At 41.8% G+C, this 14,351-nt stretch overlaps 1 protein-coding gene across 2 annotated transcripts in view; it reads left to right on the top strand.

Annotated features, from left to right (window-relative positions):
- Positions 1 to 231: 231 nt before the first annotated feature.
- ZBTB26 (zinc finger and BTB domain containing 26) overlaps positions 232 to 14,351 on the top strand; it is a 20,159-nt gene continuing 6,039 nt past the window's right edge. Inside the window, exon 1 of one of the 2 annotated variants that reach the window (XM_006158209.3) lies at positions 232 to 346. The gene's annotated coding sequence lies outside the window, so the exon portion shown is untranslated. The remainder of the gene's footprint in view (positions 347 to 14,351) is intronic. The other variant, XM_006158208.3, reaches the window with a different exon arrangement.

The raw sequence follows: 14,351 nt of genomic DNA, 5'->3' as shown, positions 1-14,351 counted from the left end.
GGACAGACCTGGAGGCAGCAGGTGCTCGCAGAGCACTCAGGGCCGGAGTCGCCCAAACTACGTAGCCGCCGCACCCGGGGTAACCGGCAGACACACTGGGGCCAACAGTCCGCGCCCGCCCACAACGCATAAAGTCCCTCTCGGGGCCCCGTCGTCCTCCAAGCCTTCCGATTGGCGGAGAGGACCATGGGACCTGGAAGTTGTCTTTGTCCGGCCAGGGCTGCCCTTCCGGTTCCGTTGGGTCCCCCTTTGGCTCGGGTTCCCTGCCCCTCCCCCCTTCCCGGAGCCCCGAGGGGCCGGAGCTCCTGGCGGTGCCGGATCCAGACGGCGGCCTTCCCCGGAGTCTGTAAGTGCGGACGCGGCCAGAGCGTCGGGCTGGGGTGCGGGGTCTCTCGACATGGAGCCCCCCCGGGGCCCTGCATCAGCCAGTTGTAGCCCTGGGATGGGGGTCGAGAGGCTGGCCTAGGCCCCGGGGGACTTAAGTAGCCTTTGGCCCGGCCCACGCTGCGCCCCGCCCCTTTCCCTTCCCTGCGTCCGGAGTGGGGAGTTTGAGGATGCCCCAGGAACCGCCTCCTGGGACCCCAGCCGAGGGCTGGGCAGTTGGCGTGGACGCCGGGCTCTGGCATCTTGGAGGTGCCAGAGCTGAGGCCCTGTGAAAACGAGCCTCAGGAGCTAGCCCAAAGCAAGGCTTCAGTGCCAACCCGCGAGAATTAGAGTCCTAGGTTGATCTGTTACTGGAGTTTCCCCAAATTCAGCCCGTGGCCACACCACTACTTTTATTATTGGCTAACCACCCCATTGGGAATTTGTAAGATGTTGTTCCAGTTTTCAGGGTCAAATTGGGGAGCCAAATACACACACGTGCTATTGTGAGATACATACATCTTCAAAAAGTTTATGGAAAATTCATCATGCATGGATTTTGAAGTTCTTTTGCACTGAAATAAGCTCATACTTTAATTCTATTTTCCACAAACTTATTGAGGTTCGCTCATGGTTGTATCAGTCACATGTGTGTGAACTGCTCAAGGGACAGTTGCTGGGAAGGCTTTAGATATACTGCTTAGAGAGGACATGGTGTGGAAGAGCATTTCAGTTAGAAAACGCAGTTATGGAAGAATGACAGCTTAACTTGTGTGAGAAGAGAAAACGCAGGAGGGGAAACTTCTGTGCATGGAGTGGGATATGAGGCTGGGAAAGTAGACTAATGTCTTGAGAGTGAAAGGTTTAATTCTAAAGCAGATGGGTAATTTTTTTTTAAAGAGTCTTAAGCAAGAAACTGATAGAGTCAAATTCTCACTACAGAAAGTCATTTTGTTCTGTAGAAAGCCTATAGGAAAGGATTTCTGTTAACTCTGTAGGTAAAGGCTAGGTGCTGTTATTGCAGATTTTTTTAAACGGGTAACAGGTTAGTTTGGTAAGAGCAGAGAATTCCTGAAACAGCTGTGTCAGTGTTAGGCGACAGAGTTGATGGTGTCAAGACTCCGTAATTAATTGTATGAGGAAAAAATAGGTACCAAATCTGCTTCTTAGGTTTCAGACCTTTGGCTTTTGGGGGGAATTGTGATGCCAATATTAGAAATAAAACCATAAGATAGTAGATTACAAATGCCATTTTTGGACATGTTGAAGTAAAGGTATAATGAGATAGTCACATAGAGCTGTCCAGCATAGAGTTAGAAATGCAGATCTGAAGCTCAGCATAAACTCCGGGTAGAAACAAGTGTTTGACTTACAGCATAGAGGTGGAAGCCATGGGAGTAGCTGGCATCAGGAAAGGGATAGTGAGAAAGAAGGAAATTTGGGAGGACAGTGGTTGCATTTATTAAATATAAAGAGGAATTGGAGGTAGCAGTGACCAGTATAGTAGCAGAAACAGAGGTACTAGATAAAGTGTAAGAATGCAGGGTTCCAGCTACCAGGAAGACCCAGAAATCAAGAGAAAATAATATTTAGGAAAGTCCAGGGGAACGTAACATGTACTAAGAGAATTGGAACTCACAGCACCATCTCCCACCTCCAGAGAGTGGATAAAGGTTAAGTGGATCACTAATGGCCGTTGATTTACTCTATCATGCCTATGTAACAAAACCTTCATAAAAGCTGAAAGGGACTGAGTTCAGGGGCTTCTGGAAAGGTGAACAAGAACATAACCATGTACGTGGATAGTGGGGCATCCCAATTCTATGAAAATGAAAGCTTTTGTATTTGGGACCCTTCTATACCTTATTCTATGTATCTCTTCAACTGGCTGTTCATTTTCATCCTCTGACATTTTCTCTATAGTAAATGTAAATATTTTACCAGATTCTGTGAGCCTTCCTAGCAAATTAAGGAAACCATAAGAGTGGGTTCCAGAAACCCCAATTTATAGCCTAATGGTCAAAGGATAGACACTATGTTGTGATTGGCATCTAAAGTGAGGGGAAGTCTCATGGAGTTGAGGTCTCAGTGGGATCTGACACTACTTCCAGGTGGACAGTGTCAGAATTAAATTAAAGGATACCCAGCTGATGTCTGGTGATGAGTCTGCCAGAGAACTCATCGGTAGGGAGAACCACCCCTCCACACACACTCTTCATACACACACACACACACACACACACACACACACATTTTGATAATGACCAAAGGTATCAAAAATTATCTTTGTTGTGAGAATATAGTAGGAGAAACTGCGTTTGTTTTTTTGCTACTCACAGAGAGAGCATCTGGAGAATGAGAGGGAAAAAAAGATTGCTTTTATTTTTTATTAAGAAGTCACTAGTGACCATTAAGAAAACAATTTTATTACAGTGATTAAGTGATGATAGATGAAATATTTAGCGACCTCAACTGTTTGGGTCTTAAATGGGAATGAGAAAAGGATTCACATGAAGGATTTCATCAAGAAAATTGATTGAGGGAACCAGCAGTTAGTGTAATGGCTATGTCGCTGGACTCCCACGTAGTCGACCGCGTTCCGTGTCCCCGACCCGGTGGCTTAAACTCACGCCGGGCGCGTGTGCGTGCGTGCCCAAGATCCCGAGAGGAGAATGGAGGAGAAGGGATTGCAGCGTGACCATCCCCCCTGGGGGGTGATTGCTTGCTTTCTGTCTCTATGTCTCTCTCTCTCTGTCTGGCGAGTACATGCGCCCTACAGTGAAAATCTCTCCAAAAAAAAAAAGAAAAGAAAAGAAAATTGATTGACTCCCATTTGTTTATTTAAATAACAAATGCCACTCCCTGTACAGAGATCATTTAAAAAACGAACTCAATGGGGACCAGCAGGTGGCATGGTGGTGAAGGTGCTGGACACTCCCACATGGCCGACCAGGGTTTGAGTCCTGAATCTGGTGGCTTGCTTTCTCACTTCCTCTCTCTCTCACTCTCACCCTCTTTCTCTCTCTGATCAAACTAAAAAATAAATGAATGAATAAATAAATAATTATTTAAAAAAACGAACTCATTTAATTTTTCATAACAACATTATGACATAATTTACTGTTAATATATGGAAAAACTTAAGTAGAGTGGTTAAGTAACTTGCCCAAGGTCATACAGCTAGTATGTGATTGAGCATGGTTTTGATTTTAGAAAACAAGATTCTACAGTCTATTTTATCTTCTCCATTGTGCCAGTAATTGAATACAGGAGTCAAAGGAGTGGGAAAAATTTTAGCAAAGATAGGCTCATTGATAGGGTTGGAAGGAGATCCAGTTTGAGAAGAAGGTAAGTAATCAATTTTCATGTTTGTGATCTATTTGCTTTTCATTTCTTCCTATCTTAGGTTCCCTTCTACTGTATGCCCATTTAGGTCAATTTCTTCTACTCTCATGCTTTCATTTATCACTTACTGTTTATAATTAAGCCTTCTCTTCAGCCTCAGACCCTTATCCAACAGCTAAATGGACCTTTGCTTTGGTGTTATGCAGGTTTCTCTGGCTCAGTGTGCGTGTGCGTGCGTGTGTGTGTGTGTGTGTGTGTGTGTGTATAAAATATACATTTGCTAGGAGCCCCATTCACTCACAGGAAAGAGACAGAAAGGGAAAGTAAGAAAGCTCTTCCCAAGGATGGCCGGCAACACCACAGTTCCCTTTCCATTTCTTCTTTCAGGATTTTGTGCACACATTTACATATGCCCAATTTGTTTTTCAAACCATTGGAGCCAGGACTCAAACCACACAGTCAGGCATATGGAATCCAGCTACTTTAACCTCCACAGCAGGGGCTGACCCCTGGCTCAGTATTTTAAACATCAGATTCACGATCATCCTCTCTGGTATTCCCTAGCTTATTGAGTGATAGTAAAAACAAAACACAGTCTCCTGGAGTCTTCTTGACTCCTCCTCTCTTGATTGCCCATCTTGGTCTCCACGTCCAGCACTTCTTTGTCTGCCATGTCTCAGCTTTGTTCGCTGTCCCCACATTATTGTCTCTACTGAGGCCTTCACCATCTGTCTTAACCGTTAGAGTAATAACATACTAAAAGACTTCTTTGCCTTTGCTTTTACTATTTTCCAAACCATTCTCGATAGCTTTTTGTTTTTGACTTATTGAGGATGAGACAGTGAAAAACTTTAGGCATTATGAATTTAAATTAACAGTGAAATAACCTACAGCAAGTCTATTTGAGTAGCTTGAATTGAGGCTAAATTTGGTTAAGGTTGGCCATGGGGTGGGGATTTAGGAATAGAGGAAGTGGCCCTGTTGCCTAGTAGTCAAAGGATCGAGATCACACATGGTCAATAATGTGGTTCAAGTCCTGACCCAGCAGGACTGATGAAAAACACCAGGTACCTGTACGTGCACGCTCAAAACCCCAACAGGATGGAGAAATGGTGAAGAAATCCTACATGACCATGCCCCACTGGGTGCTTTCAAATCCTGCCCACCCCTTTCTACCCCTGGATAGCACATGTGCTCTCTGGCAATTAAAAGAAGAAAAAAAGAGGGCCAGCAGGTGGCTTAGTGATTGGGGCGCCGGACTTCCACAAGGCCCACTGAAGTTCAATTCCCAGACCTGTGGCTTGAAAATCAGGGCAGGTGAGTGTGCTTGCATACTCAAAATCCCAAGAGGAGAATGGCAGAGAAGGAATTATAGTGTGGCCAGCCCTCCAGGAGGTGATTTCTCACTTTCCCTCTTTCTGTCTCTCTCCATCAAGCACCCTATGACAAAAAACTAAAAAAAAGAAATGAGAGAGGGAAAAGGTGGGCCAGCAGGTGGCATGGAAGTTAAAGTACTGGATCTCACATAGCTGACTTGATGGTTTGAGTCCTGGACCTAGCAGCTTAAAAAATCATGCCAGATGTATGTGCATGTGCCCAAAATCCCAAAAGAAGACTGTAAGAAAAGGAATTGTGGCACGGCCATCCCCCCCAAGGGGTGATTTCTCACTTTCCATCTTACTTGCTCGCTCTCTATGGTGTACAGACATGCTATAGCAAAAACTGGAGAAAGGGGGGAAACGGTAGTACAATTTTGAAAAACCAGACAGGTTTTGTGAGAATTTAAACTTTGAAAAGATATAACAAAAAAACCAAAGACTAAGAGTTGAAGAATAGGGACCAGCAATGATGGCTATGTTGCTGGACTCCCCTGTAGTTGACCATGGTTCGAGTCCGGGACCTGTGGCTTAAACTCACACCGGGCGCGTGTGCGTGCGTGCCCAAGATCCTGAGAGGAGAATAGAGGAGTAGGGATTGCAGTGTGGCCATCCACCCTGGGGGGTGATTTCTCGCTTTCTGTCTGTCTGTCTCTGTCTTTCTGGCGAGTGCACATGCCCTATAGCAAAAACCTCTCCAAAAAAAGAAAAAGAAAAAAAAAAAAAGATTTGAAGAATATATTCAGTGGTCGGGAAAGTCATGATAAATTTTTGCATAGAAAAATCCATCATGTCTTTCCCAATGACCTAATGTGTAAATTTACACTAACTAATGATGTCTTAAAGAGCACAGCAGCTAAACAATAATGGAAAACTAAGATTAGTAGTTAAGTAATTTGAGCTCTTCTGTATAACAATTTAAAAACAATGAGCTAGGTGTATATTTATCAAGGTAAATAGCTCTCAGAAACAATAAGAAAAAGTAAGTTTCAAAACTATGTACAGTATATATAAAAGAAAGATAAATTTATGTTTTCTGTGTGTTGGCATGTAGAAATACTTTTTTTAAAATAGGGAAGGGAGAGTCAAGAAGAACCAGTCGTAAAATGATTAGGCAATTGGGAAAGAGACTTTTACCTACAACACTTAAAAACCTCCCAAGAATGGGGCCAACAGGTAATGTGGTTATGGCACAGGATTCCCACATGGCTGACCATAGTTCGAGTCCCGGACTCAGGAGCTTTAAAATCACACTGGACGCATATGCATGTGTGCCCCAAATCCCAGGAGGAAAATGGAGGAGAAAGGATTGTGGCGTGGTCATTCCCCAAGGAGGTGATTTCTTACTTTCTCTCTCTCTCTCTCTCTCTCTCTCTGTGTCTGTCAGACCAGCACAGTTATCCTATTGCAAAAAACCTTAAAAACAAATGAACGAAAACTTCCCAGGAAGGATAGATTTCTGTATATATTAGGTTGTTGGAAAAGTCATTGTATTTTTCTGTTTTTCTATTCAAAAATGCATCATGGCTTTTCCAACAACCCAATATTATGTATAGTTAAAAGTAAAAAAAAAAAAATTAAAAAGTCAAAACAGAGGCCAGCCAGTGGTGCGGGTGACTGAAGCAGCTGGATCCCATATGGCCAACTGTATGGTTTGATCTCTGGAGCCGGCGACTTGGAGAAACAACAGCACATATACTTGCATGCCCAAAGTCCAAAGGGGAGGGAGGGAGGGAGGGAGGATTTGCAGTGTGGGAATACCCCTCAGGGGGTGCTTTCTCATTTTCTCTCTCATTTTCTATACCTTTGGCAAGCACACATGCCCTATAGTCAAAACAAAAGAACTCGGAAAATGTAGTGTCAAAAATGATACCCAAGGGAACCAGCAGTTAGTGTAGTGGCTGTGTCGCTGGACTTCCACGTAGTCAACCGCGGTTCGCATCCTGGACCCGGTGCCTTAAAACTCACGCTGGGCGTGTGTGTGTGTGTGTGTGTGTGTGCCCAAGATCCCGAGAGGAGACTGGAGGAGAAGGGATTGTGGCGTGGCCATCCCCCCTGGGGGGTGATTTCTCGGTTTCTGTCTCTCTGTCTCTCTCTGTCTGGTGAGCGCACGCGCCCTATAGCAAAAACCTCTTCAAAAAAAAAAAAAAAGATACCCAAAAGAAGAAAAGAATTGAAAGTTATAGAAAGGCAGTAGGATAATAGGACTCCTTTGAAACAATAAAGGACAAAGCTTTCCAAGTAGTTGTGAGTATTAAATTGAAAGATAAGGGCACATTGGGCCAGCTGGTGCCTGGTGGTCAAGGCAGCTAAATCTCACCTGGCTGGCTGCAGTTTCAGTCCCTGACCAGTGGCTTAATTTTTGGGGGGCACATGTGGATACATGCCCAAAATTCTGACAGGAAGTTGGAGAGAAAAAGGATTACAGTATGGCCATCCTCCCCAGATGCTTGCTTTCTCTCTCTCTTTCTCTCTCTCTCTTTCTCTCTCTCTCTCTCTCTCTCTCCAGTGAGCGCACTGCCCTGTAGAGGGGAAAAAAAAGAAAGACCGGTCACTTTTGCAAAGTAGGTGAGGAAGAAATTAGTATATATGGAGAGTAGTGTTTGGTTTTGTTTTTAAAGTGGTTTTTGTCTTAGGGTGCATGAACTTGCCAGAGAGAGAGACAGAGACAGTGAGAGGGAAAGTGAGAAATCACCCTCAAGTGGGATGACCACTCTGCAATCCCTTCTCCATTCTTCTCCCAGAATCGGACATGCATACACTCGCACCTGCCATGAGTTTCAAGTCACTGGGTTTGGAACTCATTGCTTTCAGCCATGTGGGAGTCCAGCGATGTAACTGCTACACTATCTGCTGACCTGAGATGTTTTCTTTATCAGTAATTATTAGGGGCATTTGAAATAAGAAATTTCAATATGTTTTTATTGTCCATAGCACAGCAGTGAACATTGTCCAATCTAGGATATTCACTAGTTAGCCCTTTTTGATTACTCCTGTTTGAATAAAGGGAAAATTTAAATAATAAATTATAAGACAATAAGATATAAAGCAATTTCATAAGAATGTGAAAATAAAAGCAAGGGAGAGGGTCAAAATTGAGAATATGCTGGGACCAGCAGTTGGCATAATGGCTATGTTGCGAAACTCCCATGTAGTCGACTGCGGCTGGAGTCCTAGACCTGGTGGCTTAAACTCATGCTGGGCACATGTGCGTGCATGCCCAAGATCCCGAGAGGAGAATGAAGGAGAAACGATTGCGGCGTGGCCATCCCTCCAAGGGGTGATTTCTCATTTTCTCTCTGTCTGTCTGTCTCTGTCTTTCTGGTGAGCACAAGTGCCCTGTAGCAAAAACCTCTAAAAAAAAAATTGAGAATATGCCTATTACATTGATGTTTGAGAAAGTCTTTCAAAACTTGCTAATGAAAACTCAGCAGTATTCACACTTAATCTCAGTGACCCAGACAATAAACGATAAAGACCTGAACTGTGACAGTGACGGCAAGAATGGAGAAAGAATTTGGGAATCATTTTGAGGAAAAAAATCAACAGAATATGGTGACAGAATCTCTGTTCTACTGGATCAGTGCTGCACTTTATTTCAGGTTGAAGAAGCTCCTCTATGATCTAAGATTATATAAATGACTTTTATGAGAATTGCAAATAATTACTACCATATTTACAAGTTACATAAGGTTGAAGATTCTGAAATAAAATATATGCTTACAATTTAGTCTGTTTTATTTGCAAATGGAATTAAGTTTTAGTCTACAAAGACAAAACAAAGTTGGAAAGATAACAAAATTAAGATATATGAGGAAGGGGCCAGCAGGTGGCATTGAGGCAGTAGATCCCACATGACTGACTCAGTGGTTCGAGTCCTAGACCCATGACTTGAAAATCACACTGGGCACATGTGTGCATGCATGCCCAAAATTCCAAGAGGAGAATTGAAGAGAAGGAATTGTATCCCATATGGTTGATCTTGGTTTGAGTCCTGGACCCAGCAGCTTGAAACTCACGCCAAGCGCATGTGCATGCATGCCCCAAATCCCAAGAGGATAATGGAGAAGAGATTGGTATAGCCACTACCCCTGGGAATGTAAGTTGTGATTTTTATAAACTTTTTTAAATTAACTTTTTATTTTTCCTTTATTATTACTTTTTAAATTTGCTATAGACCCTGTGTGCTCTTCAGAGAGAAACAGAAAGTGAGAAAGTAACCCTCCCAGGGGGATGGCCACACCACTGTTCTTTCTCTTTCACTCTCCTGTTGAGATTTTGGGCACACTCACATAGTCCGATGTGGTTTCCAAGCTGTTGGATCTGAGACTGAAACCATTCAGTTGCTCATGTGGGATCCAGCCTCAACAACGCCATCATATGGCCCTAAGTAGTACTTTTTGTTTTAAAACATAAACCTTTTGTTAAAGCACAACTAAAACACACGAAAGTTCTATATAAATCATAGGTATATATAGCTCAGTGAATTTTTCTGGACCTGCATTTGTGATACCCAATATAAGGAAAGATGTCTGAGTAGTTTACACAGTTCATTCTATCCTTAAGATAAAAACTGCACTTAGCCTAGCTGTTTCAGATATGGATTTTGGCATCATGAAACTTGGGCACAGGTTTGTGCTGTAACACTTAACACTTTTCTACCTTTGTTAAATTTGGCAAGTTATTTATATTTTCTTTATATTTTTTTTTTAAAGAGGTTTTTGCCTTAGGACAGGTGCCCTCCCTGGAGAGAGAGACAGACAGACAAGAAACACAGACACAGTGAGGGGGAAAGTGAGAAATCACTTTCTCACTTTCCCCCACCCCCCATGGCCATGCTACAGTCATCTCCCAGAGATGTCCCCGCTACAATCCCTTCTCCATTCTACTTCCAGGATCTTGGGCATGCAAGTACACATGCCCAGCTTGATTTTCAAGCTACCAGGACTGGAACTCAAATGGGTCACCAATGTGGGAGTCCAGTAACTTAACTATTACACTATCTGCTGGTCCCAAGTTATTTATATTTTCTAAGCTTGACTTTCCTCATATAGAAAATGATAATAATGATAATATTATCATTTAAGTTTTTCATGATTAAATGAGTCAATTTAGGTAAATCATTTAACACTATACCTGGAATATAACGAGGACTCAGTAAAGATTAGATGTCATATATAATTTTTAAATAAAATTAAACTGCTTCATAAGAAACATAATTGTTCCCTTATATTTTAACTAGTTTTAAAAAGTTTTAAAAGTATTTGTTGGGAACCAGCAGTTAGCGTAATGGCTATGTCGCTGGACCACGTAGTCGACTGCGGTTTGTGTCCCGGACCTGGAGGCTTAAAACTCACGCCGGGCGCGTGTGCGTGCGTGCCCAAGATCCTGAGAAGAGAATGGAGGAGAAGGGATTGCGGCGTGACCATCCCCCCTGGGGGGTGATTTCTCGCTTTCTGTCTCTATGTCTCTCTCTGTCTGTCTGGCGAGTGCACGCGCCCTACAGTGAAAAATCTCTCCAAAAAAAAAAAAAAAAGTTTTAAAAGTATTTGTTTAAAATTGGTTTTACATTGTCAAAGCTATTTTGGAAACAAACTCTAGGAAGAATTTTTCTCCAGGGTACTCAGGAGAATATTATGATAATGAAGAGCATTTCTTCCATAGCTCAATAATAATTTCATAGAGAATACAAAGAATTTCATTATTCTGCTGGAGTTTTCTTGAATGATCTATGTAAAGTGTAACAAACAGTTGGTCTTTGCCCTAAATAATTAAATGGTCTATTGGAAGTAGAAACTAGTGACAGGAAACAATTAAGAGAGAAACTGTAGCTAGAAAATACAATTTGACAAAGGAGATAATAGAGTGAGCTAACACGTTTTTGACAAAACTTCCTATAATAAACAGAATACGTTTTGCTGACATTATTGGACTACAGCAGACATGTCAAGGCAGGCATTTTCCTGAGAGCTGCTTGGTAAGTTTCTTGAGAATGATGGATAGGAAGTACATGAAAACCTCATTCTTTAGAGCTTCAAAGAGCAATTGTCCATTTAGCCACAGTATTGTAAGTATGGAAGTATCATAGGTAGAAGATACAGGTATCATAGGTATCAATAATGCTTGGGGCTGGCATATGGTGTGGTGGTTGGAGGCACTGGACTTTCACATGGCCGACCATGGTTCGAGTCCTGGACCTGGTGCTTGCTTTCTTGCTTCCTCTCTCTGTCATCAAATTTAAATGAAAAAAAAAAAATTCTGAAAAAAAGAAGCAATTCTCACTTTTGAGTGTAAGTAGGAAAATACTGATCTAGGAAAATGATGATCAGCTTTAATGCATTTAAAACTAACTAAACTCTAAAAAAAGAATACCACTTTTGTTTTGTCACTTAGAACAACAGTTCCAAACAACATTTTTATAATTTCTGGTTATAAATTGAAACATTTTCCATCTCAGTTTTACAATGAATGTTTTAAGCTATTGCAGTGGCTATAACTGAACAATAATATAGTTTTTGTGCTTTAACGTAAAGATATATTTTCTGTATCTTTTAAAATTTTTCCTTATGTTTGATGCTATCTTTTCTCTGATGCTATGTATGCTTCTCTACATTCCTCCTTTTTCAATACAGTTTTTATCATTAATGTGATTATTGATTATCTGTACATTCAGAATGTCGTATAAGGGGAAGCTTACACTTTGTGTATATTTTTGTTAATAAACCTGTGCGACACTAGTTTTTCCTGTTAAATTATATGTATCTTTCAATGCTGTTCTCATTTAGCCAAATTTCTCTAAGTTTAGAATTGTTATTCATTCCTTTTTTTAATCCTCTATATCCAGTAACTGTACCAAGTTTTTTTAAAATATCTTTAGCTTTTTATCCTTGCTCCATTTTCATTCCTTTCTAGGCCCTCATGTCCTCCCATCTGTAGTTCTTCTGCAAATGCTAAATTGGAACAGTTCTTCCTCCACACCACTGTCAAATTAACCCTACACTTCCACTAATCTGAACTGAGCACCTGCAGTGTAGAGTATTAGGTGATGAAAATACATACCAGTTTGAGCAGGAGAAGATTTGGCCAGTAATAGGTCAAGCAGTGTGGCTGCATTAAGTATATTACTTTTGAAAAAGGAATGAGGATTTTGTCCTAAAAGACAATGCACATTCCCAGCATTCATCCCATAGAATAGGATGGAGATATTTTCCTGTAGTGCCATGAAACTTGCAGTTTAGAGGGGAAGCAAAAGTTATTTAATGCAGTGTTTTGAGTGTTATGGTAAAAGTATTATGCTATGGGTCCAGTAAAGATACTTCTAAAGGGTTTGAAAAGGGACTCTCAGAGGAAATAAAGGAGTTAGAATTGGTGAGAAGGCAGTGGTCTAGACTAAAGAAAGAAGTATGACAAGAATTGGAATCAATAGAGTGTATTATGTAACAAGCACTGAGAGATAACAGTGAAACCTGGACTCTGCCATCAGCAGTTGATGTTCTCTGAGCCTTTGTAAGTCGGTGTTATAGAAGTTAAGATCATAGGGACCGGCAGTTAGCGTAATGGCTATGTCGTTGGACTCCCACGTAGTCGACCGTGGTTCAAGTCCCGTACCCGGTGGCTTAAACTCAAGCCAGGCACGTGTGCATGTGTGCCCAAGATCTTGAGAGAATGGAGGAGAAAAGATTACGGCGGCGTGGCCATCTCCCCTGGAGGGTGATTTCTTGCTTTCTGTCTCTCTGTCTCTCTCTGTCTGTCTGGCAAGTGCATGTGCCCTATAGCAAAAAAACAAAACAAAAACAAAAACAAAAACAAAAACAAAAAACAAAAAAAACCCTCCAAAAAAAGAAAAAAAAAAGATTAAAAAAGAAAGTAAAAAAAGAAGTTAAGATCATAAGGATTGGGCTTTGGGACCAGCAGTTGGCGTAATGGCTATGTGGGTGGACTCCCATATAGTCGACTGCGATTGGGGTCCTGGACTGGGTGGCTTAAACTCATGTCAGGTGTGTGTGCGTGCATGCCCAAGATCCCAAGAGGAGAATAGAGGAGAAAAGATGGCAGCATGGCCATCTACCTGGGGGTGATTTCTCGGTTTCTGTCTCTCTGTCTTTCTCTTTCTGGCAAGTGCATGCGCCCTATAGCAAAACCTCTCCAAAAACAAAACAAAACAAACAAACAAAAAAGATTGGGCTTCAAGGTCCAAACATGGCCAAGAGAAATTGGTTGTCTCATCTGACCTTAAACTAAAGGGTTGATAAATGCACAAAATTCAATGTGAATTTCTTGATGCACTGAGAATATACAGCCGTTTCTCAAACAGAGACCTGACAGATCTTTTGATTTCATAGAAGACTGGTATATATAGAGAGAATGCCATTTATTATTTTTACAATCACTGGTGGACTGGATTATCATGTTGGCGTGTGTAATTCATCTTTCCCGTTTAGAGAGACACAACGGAAGGTGGGAGAAAATCATTTGGAGAGTATGGAATTAACATGAGAGCTTCCTCCAAAAGAATTGCTATATTTAAAGGGCCTAGTATGCAGAGTTTTCACAAAGACATCTCCATGGCTGAACTGGTCATGCTGGCCCTAAGTATTATTAGGTTTAGTTAATCAGTCTATACTTAAGAGGTTAGTCTTCATCCAGGAGACAATGGGAATTTCCTGAAGGATTTTTAGGCAGGGATGGGGAACAATCAGATCTGTGTATTTGAAAGATGACATATGTATGAGTTGTATTAGAATAGATACTAGAAGCCAAGGAAATATTTACGAATCAGTTCAAGTAGTCCACGTGGTGAGTCATGGTAGATAAGTAGGGATAAAGAGGAAAGATCAGCATCTATTTTAGTAGGAATTGATTAGATCTACATTATTCCTATTCAGATTCCCACCAAACATCTCTCTTGGTTTTTCTCTATCAAATATTTTTATTTTCTATGTAATGAAACATTTTCTTAAGAGTTTAAATTTGAGTCAAAAGAGGGCTGGTCCCCACATTACTGAAAGCACGATTCAAGTCCTGGACATGGCAGTTAAAAAAACAGGTTGGGTGCATGTGCATGTGAGCCCAAAATCCCAGGAAGGGAATAGATGGGACCAGCAGTTAGCATAATGGCTGTATCACTGGACTCCCATGTAGTTGACTGCATTTTGAGTCCTGAACCTGGTGGCTTAAACTCATGCTGGGCGTGTGTGCCCAAGATCTCGAGAGGAGAATGGAGAAGGGATTGCAGCATGGCCATCCTCCTTGGGGGGCGGGGGGGGG

Source organism: Tupaia chinensis, unplaced genomic scaffold, assembly GCF_000334495.1.
Source record: "Tupaia chinensis unplaced genomic scaffold, TupChi_1.0 Scaffold000575_1, whole genome shotgun sequence".
NCBI lineage: Eukaryota > Metazoa > Chordata > Mammalia > Scandentia > Tupaiidae > Tupaia > Tupaia belangeri.
The sequence above is the reverse complement of the archived record's forward strand: the minus strand, read 5'-3'. Positions and strand labels throughout refer to the sequence as shown.